Source organism: Chiloscyllium plagiosum, unplaced genomic scaffold (genome assembly GCF_037043375.1).
Source record: "Chiloscyllium plagiosum isolate Xiang-an unplaced genomic scaffold, Cpla_swu_hap1 HiC_scaffold_53X, whole genome shotgun sequence".
In the NCBI taxonomy this organism is placed as follows: Eukaryota; Metazoa; Chordata; class Chondrichthyes; order Orectolobiformes; family Hemiscylliidae; genus Chiloscyllium; species Chiloscyllium plagiosum.
Window position 1 is genome coordinate 19,957,156 of NW_028270191.1, and position 15,866 is coordinate 19,973,021.

Sequence of the window (15,866 nt, forward strand, 5' to 3'; positions counted from 1 at the left end):
TTCTTCATGAACACTGGATGTCTCAAAAGAGACTGAAGTCAGTTAAGTACTTTTGAAATGGTTACTGTTGAAATGTAGGAAGCATCGTAGCCAATTTTCATGCAAGATTCCACAGCCATCAATCAAGACAAGATCATCTGTTTTTGTGATGTCGATTGAGAGATAAATATTGGCCAGGACGTGGTGAAGAAGATCCCTTTCATTCCTTAAAATAATGCCATGGAATCTTTTATATCCATCCAAAAGAGCCTCAATTTTAACAATTCAACTAAGAGTTGCCACCTTCAGCAGAGCTGTACTGGAATCTCAGCCTTGATATATGCTGAAGTCCTGCAATGGGATTTGAACCCACAATCTTGGGAGTGAAAGGTATAAATGCCACCAAATAAGCCTCAATTGACACATGTAAAGCTATTGAATCCTCAGAGTCATAGAGTCCTACAGCATGGAAACAGACCCTTTCGTCCAAATCACTACACCAAATCCCAATCTGACCTAGTCCAATTTGTCAACATTTGACCCATATCCCTCTGAACCCTTGTAGGAGCAAATTACTACAACTGCTAGAATCTGAACTGAAAATAACAAATGCTGGAGATCACAGCAGGTCAGACAGCATCCATGGGGAGAGAGCAAGCTAACATTTCAAGTTTAGATGATCCTTTATCAGAGCTGAAGCAGAGCTAAACCCTTCCTATCCATGTACCCATCCAGATGCCTTTTAAATGCTGTAATTGTACCAGCCTCCACCACTTCCTCTGGCAGCTCATTCCATACACGCACCACCCATGTGAAAAAGTTACCCCTCAGGTCCTTTTTAAATCCTTCTCCTCTCAATGTAAACCTATGCCCTCTAGTTTTGGACTCTCCCACCCTCGGAAAAAGACTTTTTCCCCTTTCACCTGCAGCTACAACTGCTCTACCAACAAGCCTCCTGTCCTCCATCCTTTGTAAATGTCCAAGGCAAATATTTGCTCAGCTCCGTCATGCCTCCTGTTCTTTTGGATCGATGTTTCTCCTAATTCTCCAGTTCAAATCTTTCATCTCTGTGTTCACATTCCTGCAGAGCCTTGCCCACCTATTCATAGTAATCTCCTCCAGTCCCACAACACCACCCATTCAATCTGCCAGATCCTTCCATTCTTCTGCTTCTACCCTGTTGTGTATCTCTTTGCATCACCATTCACGGCTATGCCTTCGATGATTATTCAGTGATGGTAACGCCATTGAATGCCAAGTGACTGTGTCATGGAGTCATAGAGATGTACAGCACGGAAACAGACCCTTCGGTCCAACCCGACCATGCCAACCAGATATCCCAATCCAATCTAGTCCCACCTGCCAGCACCTGGCCCATATCCCTCCAAACCCTTCCTATTTATATACCCATTCAAATACCTCTTAAATGTTGCAATTGTACCAGCCTCCACCACATCCTCTGGCAGCTCATTCCATGCACATACCACCCTCTGTGTGAAAATGTTGCTCCTTATGTCTCTTTTACATCTTTCCCCTCTCACCCTAAACCTATGCCCTCTAGTTCTGGACTCCCCCACCCCAGGGAAAAGACTTTGCCTATTTATCCTATCCATGCCCCTCATAATTTTGTAAACCTCTATAAGGTCACCCCTCAGCCTCCGACGCTCCAGGGAAAACAGCCGCAGCCTGTTCAGCCTCTCCCTGTAGCTCAGATCCTCCAACCCTGGCAACATCCTTGTAAATCTTTTCTGAACCCTTTCAAGTTTCACAACATCTCTCTGATAGGAACGAGACCAGAATTGCATGCAATATTCCAACAGTGGCCTAACCAATGTCCTGTACATCCGCAACATGACCTCCCAACTCCTGTACTCAATACTCTGACCAATAAAGGAAAGCATACCAAATGCCTTCTTCACTATCCTATCTACCTGCGACTCCACTTTCAAGGAGCTATGAACCTGCACTCCAAAGTCTCTTTGTTCAGCAATACTCCCGAGGACCTTACCATTAAGTGTGGTTAGATTCTCTCTTATTAGAGAGGGTCCTTAGATTAGATTACTTACAGTGTGGAAACAGGCCCTTCGGCCCAACAAGTCCACATCGACCCTCCGAAGAGCAACCCACCCAGACCCATTCCCCTACATTTACCCCTTCACCTAACACTACAGGCAATTCAGCATGGCCAATTCACCTACTCTGCAAACCGGAGCACCCGAAGGAAACCCACGCAGACACGGGGAGAATGTGCAAACTCCACACAGGCAGTTGCCTGAGGCGGGATTTGAACCCGGGTCTCTGGCGCTGTGAGGCAGCAATGCTAACCACTGTGCCACTTTGCCTGGCATTTGTGTGGCGCAAGTGTTATTTGCCACTTGTCAGCCCAAGCCTGGATATTTTCTCGGTCTTACTACATTTGAACACAGACTGCTTCAGTCTCTGAGGGCTTGCAAATAGTGCTGAACATTGCACAATCATCAGAAAACATCCTCGTTTCTGACCTTATGATGGAGAGGTCATTGACAAAGCAACTGAAGATGGTTGCCCCTAGGACACAACCCTGAGGGACTCTTGCAGAGATGTCCTGCAGCTGAGATGACTAACCTCCAACAACTGTGACCATCTTCCCATCTGCCAGGTATGATCCAACCAGTGGAGTGTTCGTCCCGATTCCTGTTGATTCCCGTTTTGCCAGGGCTCCTTGATGCTCCTTCCTGAAGAAGGGCTTATGCCCGAAACGTCGATTCTCCTGTTCCTTGGATGCTGCCTGACCTGCTGCGCTTTTCCAGCAACACATTTTCAGCTCTGATCTCCAGCATCTGCAGCCCTCACTTTCTCCTCCTTGATGCTACACTTGGTTAAATGTAGCCTTGATGTGAAGGGCTTCACTCTCACCTCGTCTCTGGAGTTCAGCTCTTTTGTCCATGTTTGAACCGATAAGGTCAGGAACTGAGTGGCCCTGGCGGAACCCAAACTGGGTGTCACTGAGTAGGTTATTGCTGAGCAGGTGCTGCTTGATAGCACTGTTGATGACACTTCCATCACTTTACTGATGATCGACAGTAGACTGATGAGGCGGTAATTGGCCGGGTAAGACTTGTCCTGTTTTGTGTGTACAGGACATACCTGGGCAATTTTTCACATTGTCAATGTTGTAGCTGTACTACAACCACTTGGCTGGGGATACAACTAGTTCTGGAACTCAAGTCTTCAGTATTATTGCCAAAATGTTGTCAGGGCCCATAGCCTTTGCAGTATCCAGTGTCTCCAACCATTGTTTGATATCACATGGAATCAAATTGGCTGAGGACTTATATCTGTGATGCTGGGGACTTTGGAAGAGGCCAAGATGAACTATCCACTCTGCACTTCTGACGGAAGATGGTTGCAAATGTTTCAGCCTTATCTATTGCACTGATGTACTGGGCTATTCAATCGTTGAGGATGGGGATATTTGTGGAGCCTCCTCATCCAGTGAGTTGTTGAATTGTCCACCACCATTCACAACTGGATATGGCAAGACTGCATAGCTTAGATCTGATCTGTTGGTTGTGAGATCTCTTAGCTCTGTCTATGACTTGCTGCTTATGCTGTTTGGCACACAAGTAATCTTCTGCTGAGTCTGTCCTGTCAGTGGGACAGGACATATCTAGGGATGATGATGGTGGTGTCTGGGGTATAGTCTGTGAGGTACAATTCCATGAGTAGAACAATGTCAAAATGCTGCTTAATTAGACTGTGAGAAAGCTCTCCCAGTTTTGGCACTCGGGGAACTTTGCAGGGCCGATAAGGCATTTTTGCCATTGCCTTTTCCAGTGTCAAAGTTGATGCCAGGTGAACTGTCCATTTTCATTCCTGTTGTCCTTTCTTGTGGTTTATACAATGGCCATTTCAGAGGGCTGTTAAGAGTCAACCCCATCGCTGTGGGTCTGGAGTCACATGTAGGCCAGACCAGGTAAGGATAGCAGTTTCCTTCCCTAAAAGATGAGATTAGTGAACCAGATGGGTTTTTCCGACAACTGAAATGGGTTTCAGGGTTCATCATTAAAACTCAGTTTTAGATTTTTATTGGATTCAACTTGCACCATCTACCATGGTGGGATTCAAATGTGGGTCTCTGGATGAATAGTCCAGCAATAATACCATGAGGTCATCACTTCCCTATGGTGTCTCAAGTACTTATTTAAATACTTAGAGTCAAAGAGTCAGAGAGAAACAGACCCTTCAGTCCAACCCGTCCATGCTGACCAGATATCCCAACCCAATCTAGTCCCATTTGCCAGCACTTGACTCATATCTCTGTAAACCCTTCCTATTCATATACCCATCTAGATGCCTTTTAAATGTTGCAATTGTACCAGCCTCCACCACTTCCTCTGGCAGCTCATTCCATACACCCACCACCCTCTGCATGAAAAGGTTGCCCCTTAGGTCCCTTTTATATCTTTCCCCTCTCACCTTGAAACTGTGCCCTCTAGTTCTGGCTAGCCTATCCATGCCCCTTAAGATTTTATAAACCTCTATAAGGTCACCCCTCAGCCTCTGACACTCCAGGGAAAACAGCCCCAGTCTATTCAGCCTCTCCCTATAGCTCAAATCCTCTAACCCTGGCAACATCCTTTTTTGCACCCTTCCATGTTTCACGACATCCTTCCGATAGGAGGGAGACCAGAATCGCACCCAATACTCCAAAAGTGGCCTAACCAACATCCTATACAGCTGCAACATGACTTCCCAACTCCTATACTCAATGCTCTGACCAATAAAGGTTTTTAACTAATTGCTTCCTGGAGCACTAATGCCTCTTTTTCTCCTTGTTTCAACCTCACCTATTTGACTAAACATTTATCATGTCTTCTTCACAACATTCTTCTTGTTTGTCTCAAGGTCCATCTGTATCTAATTATGCCTGTTTGAATGCCATCTGCTATAATCCCTGTATTGTGAGGATTACAGCACATGTTGGACGATAGGAACTAGAAATAGAGCTATGGGACCTTGAGCCTACTCTCAGTCAATATGATCGTAGCTGATCGTCTGCCTGGACTTCACTTTCCTGCCTACTCCACATATTCCTCAATACCTTGAGAGATCAAAATTCTCAAATATATCATAGCCTTAAATATACATGGTGTTGGAGCATTCACAGCAACCCCTGGGGTAGAGAATTCGAAGATTCACAGCCCTTTGAGTGAAGAAATGTCTTCTCATCTTGATCCTAAATAATCACCACCTTAGCATAAGACTGTGGCCCCCATGTTCTACATTCCCCAGCCTGGGGTAAACAGTCTCTCAGTATTCACTCTGTAAAGCCTCTTCAGAATTTTATGTTTCATTGAGGTTATCGCTCATTCTTATAAATATCGGTCCACTTTAATCAATCATAGAGTCATAGAGATGTACAGCATGGAAACAGACCCTTCGGTCCAACTCTCCATGCCAACCAGATATCCTAAATTAATCTCGTCCCATTTGCCAGCACTTGGCCCATATCCCTCCAAACTCTTCCTATTCATATACCCATCCAGATACCTTTTCAATGTTGTAATTCACAGGACAACTCTCTCATCCCAGGAACTAATCCAATGTTAATTGGACTAAATCAATGCCATCTGTGTCTCTTTAACCTCCGTAAGGAATAACATACCACAGTGGTACAGGGATACATCCTTCTATGTCTGTACATGGATCATAAAAGTGAAAATAAACTAACGCAGTACTTCATATCATTTAACCATTTATGTATGTCTGGAAATTTCACAGAATTAGATATGAATATGTCAGGAAATATTAATGGCGTTTCTGAGTAGATTGACAATTCCTTATCCTTTTATCTTCTGCCCTAGACTCTCCAAGATCTTTGCATTTCTCCCACATTCCCCAAATTGTCTGCCACCTGGGTCTTGGAATTCCCTTCCTGAATCGTTTTACTTTTGCCTCTCTCTCTCTTGCCTTAAGACATTCCTTAAAACCCACCTCCTTGATTCAGCTTTTGCTCACCTTTCCCAAATATTTCCCATGTCGACCTGATGTGTGTTTCACAATGCTCCTGTACAGAACCACCTTAGGATTTTTACGAGATTAAAGATGTTTTGTAATGACAGGTTGTTGTTGCTCTCATTGTTTTAGTTACTCAGAATTGCCCTAGTCACCGAAGGAAACAAAACAGCCAGACCTCACCAACTGCTACTCAACTCCATTTGGCAGCAACCTCAGTGAGAAGGTAAACAGAAAAATCAAGAAAGGACCATTCCATCAAGCCAAGCCCTAGGTTAAATTGTAAACGGTATCTTTGTTCAAAGGAGTTGGCTGTTAAATTCTAAACAAATGGAGTTTGATTTAACATTAAACTCTTGATGAGGTTAGGTCATTCATCTGACATTAAAATACAAAACAAACAAGACTGACAGGATAATGTATTTTTCCCCTCTTTCATACATTCTTGTGTTCATTGCACCAGAATGAATTATAATTGTTATGTTACGACTACATGAAAAGGAAACAGAGTTTTTAATCATAAAGATTAGTATCTGACAAGGGTTTAATTGCAATCTGGACAAATCTAAGGTCTCATTCCCCTTGCCTCTTGTTCCATGACATCGTTGACATTTAGTTTCTCCTATCTTTTACCCAGTCCCAGACTTTCCCTTTTATTCTTCCTTCCTCTCCCCGTATTTGGCACATATAACCCAACACATTTCCACTCTCCTTCAGTTCCAAAGAAGGGGCGCATTCAACTCAACGTGGTGGAATCTTGTTGAGGTCTCAGTAGCTGACTGGAGGAGAGTCAAAACAGGTGCCCCATGTTCCAGAAGGTGGTCGTACCAGGACAAGTCTGAGCTGAGAACCTTCTTCATCATGATCAGAAGATCTTGAGATCATCTCTGGATTGTGATTGCGAGCAGAACTTGGAAGATTATTGGTTGAGTTGAACTGGAATTGGTGGATCTTTATACTGGCTTTGGTGTAATGCCAATTCAGTGACCCGCCAAACAGAACTATGGCCTCAGCTAGAGCCATGCCCTAGGCCAGGGGGTTTGCAATACAGTCAGTGTGAAGAAGGTGGAGGAAAGATCAACCAGACTTTCTTCATGAAGAGAGTTTTTCTGGATTGCTGTGATTTCCAAGCAGCAGATGTTTTCTTTATGCAGGAATTCCTCAGCAGGGGCTACTTCGACGTGACATTCATGAGTATGGGGCAATGACCAGCCCGGACGTTGCCAGCAGCAGTGGGAACTGTTGCAGGACGACCAGCAGCTTACTCTTTACCATTGAGGCGTACACGTTAATTAGTCTCAGGGAGTGTTTCTGTACATAACATTTGCTAGTCCACACACCACCTCCTTAACTCTGGAGATGGTGAAGTTACTTCCTCACAGAATACCCAGGCCAGAGGAATTGCAATAGTTTCCCGCCCTGCCCCTGACCAAATCGAAGGTCAGTGAGCCCATTAGCATGACAATAAGAATGACCTCCTGTAGCTGCTGAGGTGTGGGATGCTGCACTCCTGCAAAAACAGGAGGCCCGCTTTGATATTAGCCAGGTAGCCAACATGGAAACATATTGTATTGTAGATTTAACGCTACTTACATTAATAATGGCAAATTTAAAACCCATTTTAAAAGTTTATAGAATTACCTGTAGACCCAACATCCATTCATCTGCAGACTTGTCACTGAGGTCTCCCTGCACCCCCAATGAGGTAGCTGCCTTGTTCCTGCCTGGGAGATTTCCCTGAACCAGTGCCATTGGGGCAAGTACAAAGACAGGGAGGTAAAAACAATGACTGCAGATGCTGGAAACCAGATTCTGGAGTAGAGTGGTGCTGGAAAAGTGCAGCAGTTCAGGCAGCATCCGAGGAGCAGGAAAATCTGACGTTTCGGGCAAAAGCCCCTGATCAGGAAGGGTCCAATTCTGAGTCCAACTAAGGGACTGTCCTGCTCTGCTCCTGACTTGGAGTGTCACTGCTCCTGGTTGCCTGGATCTGTGATGTGGTGGGTACCCCTTGGTTCCCTGGATGACAAGAGATATTGAGGCTTCGACCAGAAGAAAAGAGGGAGGTATCGTTCAGGTACAGGCAGCTGAGATCAAGAGAATCCCTGGAGCTATACAGGGAATACAGGAGTTTACTGAAGAAGGAAATCAGGAAGGTGAAAAGAGAGCACGAGATAGTCTTGGCTGAGAAGATTAGGGTGAACCCAAAGAGGTACTTTAAATATATTTAAAGGAAAACAAATAACTAGGGATAGAATAGGATCCCTCAAGGACCAAAGTGGACACGTATGTGTAGAGCCACAGGAGATGGACGAGGACTTCCATGAATATTTCTCCTCTGTGTTTAACATGGAGAAAGACATGAAGACTTGGGAACTTGGGGAAATTAGTGGTGATATCTTGGGGGCTGTCCATATCACAGTCAAGGAGGTGTTGGATGTATCAGAATGTATTAAGGTGGAAAAATCTCCTGGTCCTGAACCAGATATATCCAAGAACACTGCAAGAGGTGAGAGAAGAAATTGTGGGGGCCCTGGCTGATAGTTTTGCATCATCGTTAGCCATGGGTGAGGTTCTGGAAAACTGGAGGGTAGCCAATGTTGTCCCACTATTCAAGAAGGTCCGCAAAGAAAAGCCTGGGAACTATAGACCAGTAAGCTTAACATCTGTGGTTGGTATATTACTTGAGAAGATTCTGAGAGAGAAGATACCATTATTTAAGAAATGTGATAAGAAGAAGCCAGGGAACTATACACCGGTGAGCCTTACATCAGTGGTGGGCAAGTTATAGAGTCATAGAGATGTACAACACGGAAACAGACCCTTCAGTCCAACCCGTCCACGCCGACCAGATATCCCAACCCAATCTAGTCCGACTTGTCAGCACCCGGCCCATATCCCTCCAAACCCTTCCTATTTATATACCCATCCAAATGCCTCTTAAATGTTGCAATTGTACCAGCCTACACCACTTCCTCTGGCAGCTCATTCCATACACGCACCACCCTCTGTGTGGAAAAGTTGCCCCGTAGGTCTCTTTTATATCTTTCCCCTCTCACCCTAAACCTATGCCCTCTAGTTCTGGACTCCCCGACCCCAGGAAAAAGACTTAGCCTATTTACCCGATCCATGGCCCTCATAATTTTGTAAACCTCTATAAGGTCACCCCTCAGCCTCCGACACTCCAGGGAAAACAGGCCCAGCCTATTCAACCTCTCCCTATAGCTCAAATCCTCCAACCCTGCAACATCTTTGTAAATCTTTTCTGAACCCTGTCAAGTTTCACAACATCCTTCCGATAGGAAGGAGACCAGAATTGCATGCAATATTCCAACAGTGGCCTAACCAATGTCCTGTACAGCCGCAACATGACATCCCAACTCCTGTACTCAATACTCTGACCAATAAAGGAAAGCATACCAAACATCTTCTTCACTATCCTATCTACCTGTGACTCTACTTTCAAGGAGCTATGAACCTGCACTCCAAGGTCTCTTTGTTCAGCAACACTCTCCAGGACCTTACCATTAAGTGTATAAGTCCTGCTAAGATTTGCTTTCCCAAAATGCAGCACCTCTCATTTATATGAATTAAAATCCATCTGCCACTTCTCAGCCCATTGGCCCATCTGGTCAAGATCCTGTTATAATCTGAGGTAACCCTCTTTGCTTTCCACTACACCTCCAATTTTGGTGTCATCTGCAAACTTATTAACTGTACCTCTTATGCTTGCATCCAAATCATTTATGTAAATGACAAAAAGTAGAGGACCCAGCACCGATCCTTGTGGCACTCCACTGGTCACAGGCCTCCAGTCTGAAAAAATAACCCTCCACCACCACCCTCTGTCTTCTACCTTTGAGCCAGTTCTGTACCCAAATGGCTAGTTCTCCCTGTATTCCATGAGATCTAACCTTGCTAATCAGTCTCCCATGGGGAACCTTGTCGAACGCCTTACTGAAGTCCATATAGATCACATCTACTGCTCTGCCCTCATCAATCTTCTTTGTTACTTCATCAAAAAACTCAATCAAGTTTGTGAGACATGATTTCCCACACACAAAGCCATGCTGACTATCCCTAATCAGTCCTTGCCTTTCCAAATACACTTACATCCTGACCCTCAGGATTCCCTCCAACAACTTGCCCACCACCGACATCAGGCTCACTGGTCTATAGTTCCTGGTTTGTCTTTACCGCCCTTCTTAAACAGTGGCACCACGTTAGCCAACCTCCAATCTTCTGGCACCTCACCTGTGACTATTGATGATACAAGTATCTCAGTAAGATGCCCAGCAATCACTTCTCTAGCTTCCCACAGAGTTCTCGGGTACACCTGATCAGGTCCTGGGGATTTATCCACTTTTAACCGTTTCAAGACATCCAGCACTTCCTCCTCTGTAATCTGGACATTTTGCAAGATGTCACCATCTATTTCCCTACAGTCTATATCTTCCATATCCTTTTCCACAGTAAATCCTGATGCAAAATACTCATTTAGTGTCTCCCCCATTTTCTGCGGCTCCACACAAAGGCTGCCTTGCTGATCTTTGAGGTGCCCTACTCTCTCCCTAGTTGCCCTTTTGTCCTTAATGTATTTGTAAAATCTCTTTGGATTCTCCTGAATTCTATTTGCCAAAACTATCTCATGTCCCCATTTTAGATTAGATTACATTACAGTGTGGAAACAGGCCCTTCGGCCCAACAAGTCCACACCGCCCCGCCGAAGCGCAACTCACCCATACCCTTACATTTACCCCTTACCTAACACTACGGACAATTTAGCATGACCAATTCACCTGACCTGCACATCTTTGGACGGTGGGAGGAAACCGGAGCACCCGGAGGAAACCCACGCAGACACGGGGAGAACGTGCAAACTCCACACAGACAGTCGCCTGAGGCGGGAAATGAACCTGGGTCTCAGGCACTGTGAGGCAGCAGTGCTAACCACTGTGCCACCGTGCCGCCCCTCCTGATTTCCCTTTTAAGTGTACTCCTACTTCCTTTATACTCTTCTAAGGATTCACTCGATCTATTCTGCCTATACCTTACAAATGCTTCCTTCTTTTTCTTAACCAAACCCTCAATTTCTTCTTCCTGAAGAAGGGCTTATGCACGAAACATCGATTCTCCTGTTCCCTGGATGCTGCTTGACCTGCTGCGCTTTTCCAGCAACACATTTCCAGCTCTGATCTCCAGCATCTGCAGACCTCACTTTCTCCTCAATTTCTTTAGTCATCCAGCATTCCCTACACCTACCAGCCTTTCCTTTCACCCTGACAGGAATATACTTTCTCTGGATTCTTGTTATCTCGTTTCTGAAGGCTTCCCATTTTCCAGCGTCCGTTTACCTGTGAAAATCTGCCCCCAATCAGCTTTTGAAAGTTCTTGCCTAATGCCGTCAAAATTGGCCTTTCTCCAATTTAGAACTTCAACTTTTAGATCTGGTCTATTCTTTTCCATCACTATTTTAAATCTAATAAAATTATGGTCGCTGGCCCCAAAGTGCTCCCCCACTGACAACTCAGTCACCTGCCCTGCCTTATTTCCCAAGAGTAGGTCAAGTTTTGAGTCTTCTCCAGTAGATACATCCACATACTGAATCAGAAAATTGTCTTGTACGCCCTTAACAAATTTCTCTCCATCTAAACCTTTAACACTATGGCAGTCCCAGTCTATGTTTGGAAAGTTAAAAACCCCTGCCATAACTACCCTATTTTTCTTACAGATAGCTGAGATCTCCTTACAAGTTCATTTCTCAATTTCCCTCTGACTATTAGGGAGACTATAATACAATCCCAATAAGATTATCATCCCTTTCTTATTTCTCAGTTCCACCCAAATAACTTCCCTGGATGTATTTCTGGGAATATCCTCCCTAAGTACAGCTGTAATACTATCCCTTATCAAAAACACCATCCCCCCCTCCTCTCTTGCCTCCCTTTCTATCCTTCCTGTAGCATTTGTATCCTGGAACATTAAGCTGCCAGTCCTGCCCATCCCTGAGCCACGTTTCTGTAATTGCTATGATATCCCAGTCCCATGTTCCTAACCATACCCTGAATTCATGTGCCTTCCCTGTTAGGCCCCTTGCTTTGAAATAAATGCAGTTTCATTTATTAGTCCAACCTTGTCCCTGCCTGCCCTGACTGTTTGACTCACTTCTGTTCTCAGCTGTACCCGTCTCAGATCAATCTCTTTCCTCACTATCTCCCTGGGCTCCACCCCCCCCACCTTACTAGTTTAAATCCTCCCGAGCAGCTCTAGCAAATTTCCCTGCCAGTATATTAGTCCCCTTCCAATTTAGGTGCAATCCGTCCTTCTTGTATAGGTCACTTCTACCCCAAAAGAGATTCCAATGATCCAAAAATGTGAATCCTTCTCCCATACACCAACTCCTCAGCCATGCATTCATCTGCTCTATTCTCCTATTCCTGCCCTCACTAGCTCGTAGCACCGGGAGCAATCCCGATATTACTACGCTCAAGGACCTCCTTTTTAAATTTCTGCCTAGCTCTCTGTAATCTCCCTTCAGAATCGCAACCTTTTCCCTTCCTATGTCGTTGATTCTTGTTGGACGGAATCCTGAGGGACAGGATGTACATGTATTTGGAAAGGCAAGGACTGATTAGGGATAGTCAACATGGCTTTGTGTGTGGGAAATCATATCTCACAAACTTGATTGAGTTTTTTGAAAAAGTAACAAAGAGGATTGATGAGGGCAGAGCGGTAGATGTGATCTATATAGACTTCAGTAAGGCGTTCGACAAGGTTCCCCATGGGAGACTGATTAGCAAGGTTAGATCTCATGGAATACAGGGAGAACTAGCCATTTGGATACAGAACTGGCTCAAAGGTAGAAGACAGAGGGTGGTGATGGAGGGTTGTTTTTCAGACTGGAGGCCTGTGACCAGTGGAGTGCCACAAGGATCGGTGCTGGGCCCTCTACTTTGGATATAAACATAGGAGGTATGGTTGTCAGTTTGCAGATGACACCAAAATTGTAAGTGTGGTGGACAGCGGAGAAGATTACCTCCGATTACAACAGGATCTTGATCGGAGGAGTGAGGAGTGGCAGATGGAGTTTAATTTAGATAAATGTGAGGTGCTGCATTTTTGGGAAAGCAAATCTTAGCAGGATTTACATACTTAATAGTAAGGTCCTCGGGAGTGTTGCTGAACAAAGAGACCTTGGAGTGCAAGTTCATAGCTTCTTGAAAATAGAGTCGCAGATGGATAGGATAATGAAGAAGGCATTTGGTATGCTTTTCTTTATAGGTCAGAGCATTGAGTATAGGAGTTGAGAGGTCATGTTGCGGCTGTACAGGACATTGGTTAGGCCACTGTTGGAATATTGCGTGCAATTCTGGTCTCCTTTCTATCGGAAAGATGTGAAACTTGAAAGGGTTCAGAAAAGAATAACAAGGATGTTGCCAGGGTTGGAGGATTTGAGCTACAGGGAGAGGCTGAACAGGCTGGGGCTGTTTTCCCTGGAGTATCGGAGGCTGAGGGGTGACCTTATAGAGGTTTATAAAATTATGAGGGGCATGTATAGAGTAAACAGACAAGGTTTTTTCCCTGGGGTGGGGGAGTCCAGAACTAGAGAGCATAGGTTTAGGGTGAGAGGGGAAAGATATAAAAGAGACCTACGGGGCAACTTTTTCACGCAGAAGGTGGTGTGTGTATGGAATGCGATGCCAGAGGAAGAATTGTACAATTACAGCATTTAAAACGCATCTGGATGGGTATCTAAAAATGAAAGGCTTGGACAGATATGGGCCAAGGGCTGGTAAATGGGACTAGATTAGGTTGGGATATCTGGTCAGCATGGACCGAAGGATCTGTTTCCGTGCAGTATATCTCTATGACTCCATATACATGCATTTGGAAAGACAAAGTTTGATTAGGAATCGTCGGCATGGCTTTGTGGATGGGAGATCATAGCTCACAAATATGTTTGAGTTCTTTGATGAAGTGATCAGGAAGGTTGATGAAGGCAGAATAGTAGACGTACTCTCTCTGGATTTCTGTAAGGCCTTTCATAAGGTTCCACATGGTAGGCTGCTCTGGAAGGTCAGATTACATGGAATCCAGGGGGAGCTAACAAATTGGATACACTATTGTCTTGATGGTAGGAAGCAGAGGGTAATAGTGGAAGGATGCTTCAAAGTTTGTGCGAAGATTTGTAGCTCGGGTGCTCGTTGTTGTGGTTCTGTTCGCCGAGCTGGAAGTTTTTGTTGCAAACGTTTCGTCCCCTGGCTAGGCGACATCATCAGTGCTTGGGAGCCTCCTGCGAAGCGCTTCTTTGATGTTTCCTCCGGTGTTTATAGTGGTCTGTCCCTGCCGCTTCCGGTTGTCAGTTTCAGCTGTCCGCTGTAGTGGTTGGTATATTGGGTCCAGGTCGATGTGTTTGTTGATGGAGTTTGTGGATGAATGCCATGCCTCTAGGAATTCCCTGGCTGTTCTCTGTCTGGCTTGCCCTATGATAGTAGTGTTGTCCCAGTCGAATTCATGTTGCTTGTTGTCTGCGTGTGTGGCTACTAAGGATAGCTGGTCGTGTCGTTTCGTGGCTAGTTGATGTTCATGTATGCGGATTGTTAGCTGTCTTCATGTTTGTCCTATTTAGTGTTTTGTGCAGTCCTTGCATGGTATTTTTGTACACTACATTAGTTTTGCTCATGTTGGGTATCGGGTCCTTCGTTCTGGTGAGTTGTTGTCTGAGCGTGGCTGTTGGTTTGTGTGCCGTTATGAGTCCTAGGGGTCGCAGTAGTTTGGCTGTCAGTTCTGAGATGCTCCTGATGTATGGTAGTGTGGCTAGTCCTTTTGGTTGTGGTATGTCCTCGTTCCGTGGTCTTTCTCTTAGGCATCTGTTGATGAAGTTGCGCGGGTAACCGTTTTTGGCGAATACCTTGTATAGGTGTTCCTCTTCTATCATAGGGCAACACTATCCTCTTCAACACTACTATCATAGGGCAAGACTGAGGGGGGACCTGATAGAAGTGTATAAGATCATGAGAGGCACGGATAGGGTGAATGCACTCAGTCTTTTTCCCAGTGTTGGGGAATCAAGGACTAGAGGGCATCAGTTTAAGGTTAGAGGGGAAAGAATAATAGTGAACCCAAGGGATAACTTTTTTACACAGAGGGTGGTATGCACATGGAATGAGCTGCCTGCAGAAGTGGTTGAGGTGGATACATTGACAACATTTAAAAGGCATTTGGACAAGTACATGGAAAGGAAAGGTTTGGAAGGATATGGGCCAAGTGCAGGGAGTGGGGTTAGAGTGGATGGACATTTTGGTCGGCATGGACCAATTTGGCCCAAAGGGCTTGTCTCTGTGCTGCAGGACTCTAAGACTCTATGACCCAAGCCATCTTCCACTTCATCCTGAGGTCTAAGCTGGATTGCGTCTGCAGGCACACCATGTACAAATGTCTGGATAAGGGGGTAGAGGGGGCAAAGACGTACCCAACTCCACCTTCATTCTGATGGCCACCTTTGTGTGCATTTGCATCAAGTTGTGTAGAGACCCTCGGCAGGGAAACAATAAGTGTCACTCTGTACTGAAATTCTCCTTGCTCCAGTGATGTGAAAGGTGGGACTGGCCTTGTTGCTGTGGAAAGCTCCAAGTAGTTGGACCCTTCCAAATCACCTGTCCTTTGTGGAGAAATTTGTAAAGAAAAGCAATTTGACCATAACTCCATCAGGAATTGGTCAGCCTGTGGCATCCTTGAAACCCTGCAGGAAAAGGAGAGTGTAGATCCTGTCATATGGTTCCCTGAGCAGACTGTCAATGTCATTTGTCAGAATGCCGCATCACCAGGACTTTCCAACAAGCACCAAGACATCGCTTGGTTGGTGGTGATAAGGGCACTACCTGTCAGATCCT